General features: G+C 38.4%; 2 protein-coding genes across 3 annotated transcripts in view; one reads left to right on the top strand and one right to left on the bottom strand.

The window, feature by feature from the left end:
* Positions 1 to 638, bottom strand: part of LOC128251066 (zinc finger protein 271-like) — a 3440-nt gene extending 2802 nt beyond the window's left edge. The window contains exon 1 of one of the 2 annotated variants that reach the window (XM_052977400.1): positions 452 to 638. The gene's annotated coding sequence lies outside the window, so the exon portion shown is untranslated. The remainder of the gene's footprint in view (positions 1 to 451) is intronic. The other variant, XM_052977401.1, reaches the window with a different exon arrangement.
* A 58-nt stretch (positions 639 to 696) lies between these two features.
* The window catches only part of LOC106868500 (zinc finger protein 239), a 6968-nt gene continuing 6249 nt past the window's right edge, over positions 697 to 1415 (top strand). The window contains exon 1 of the mRNA XM_014913806.2: positions 697 to 959. The gene's annotated coding sequence lies outside the window, so the exon portion shown is untranslated. The remainder of the gene's footprint in view (positions 960 to 1415) is intronic.

The raw sequence follows: 1415 nt of genomic DNA, 5'->3' as shown, positions 1-1415 counted from the left end.
ATATATATGTATATATAAATCTGTATGTGTATGTATATGTTTATATATATACATATATATATATACATACATATTGGTGCAATTTAAATTGTGAATTTATTATACGGACATAAAATAGGAAATTACTTGTGTTGTCTTTAGAGTGTCATTCCACTTGTTCTTTGGTGAAACTTAGTCTACTTAGGAACATTCTGCTCAACATGGCTCACTGTAGCGTAGTGTTGTGTGCTCTGGAGTAAAGCAATCTGAATTAGATATGACCAGAGAAGCTAAAGAGAGGGGGAGGCGGCACGGAAGGCCACAGTCCCTCAGGACCCACAAAGTGTAAAGCGGGAAACCCGGTCACCTTCAGAGACGGGTGGGGAAAACCGAATACTCTCGTGGATTTCTGTAAGTCGGACAAAAGGTCCGGTAAGTACGATAAATCGATAGATAGGTGTGTATATCTTACCTGCAATGCTTTACAAATCGATATTTAGTGTGAAAAATATATTTACTCACACCAAACCTCCGCGAAAACAGAAAAACACGTTATCGTTATTTTCCCCCAGAGTCAAAAAAGATTGTAACGGAAACGGAAGTATGGTGTGTCATGTGACAAAAGTCATCTCACTACTCTCGAGTAAATAAAACCAGAAATGAAACAATAATATTTTGAAGCAATGATAAACGAATGTTCATTATTGTCCTGAGCGGCCTTGGTGGTGATGTTCTTAAACAGGCATAAGCAACCTATGGCACGCACGCCTCTTGGCAAAGAATAAACCTAAATTTTTGTTTTTTACTATATTTCAGGAAGCGATATCATAATAATTAATATTCTTGGTTTTAATTACTAGAGAGCGGTGGGTTTACAGTTGTCATATTTCACACCGTACTTCCGTTTCCGTTTCAACATTTTTGACTTGAAAGAAAGAATAAACAATAACGTGTTTTTGTGTTTTCACGGAGATTTTGATGTGAGTAAATATATTTTTCACACTAAATATTGATTTGTATAGCATAACAGGTAAGATATACACACCTATCCATCGATTGATCGTACGTGCCGGATCTCTTATCTGGTTTCCAGAAATCCGTCGGCTCCGCCCTTCCTGTCTCTGAAGATGTCCAGGTTTTCAGCTTTACACTTTGTGGGTCCCGGGGGACTGTGGCCTTCCGTGCTGTCACCCCCATCTCTTTCGCTTCTCTGGTCATATCTAATTCAGATTGCTTTACTCCAGAGCACACAACACTACGCTACAGTGAGCCATGTTGAGCAGAATGTTCCTAAGTAGACTAAGTTTCACCAAAGGACAGATGGAATGACACACACAGGACAACACGGGATAATTTCCTATTTTACAATCCGTAAAATCAATTCACAGTTTAAATTGCATCAATGAATTCCATAAGTATTCTTGTTGCAGTGAACC

The sequence above is a fragment of the Octopus bimaculoides genome, chromosome 28, assembly GCF_001194135.2.
Source record: "Octopus bimaculoides isolate UCB-OBI-ISO-001 chromosome 28, ASM119413v2, whole genome shotgun sequence".
In the NCBI taxonomy this organism is placed as follows: Eukaryota; Metazoa; Mollusca; class Cephalopoda; order Octopoda; family Octopodidae; genus Octopus; species Octopus bimaculoides.
This window is presented reverse-complemented; position numbering and strand designations above follow the sequence as displayed.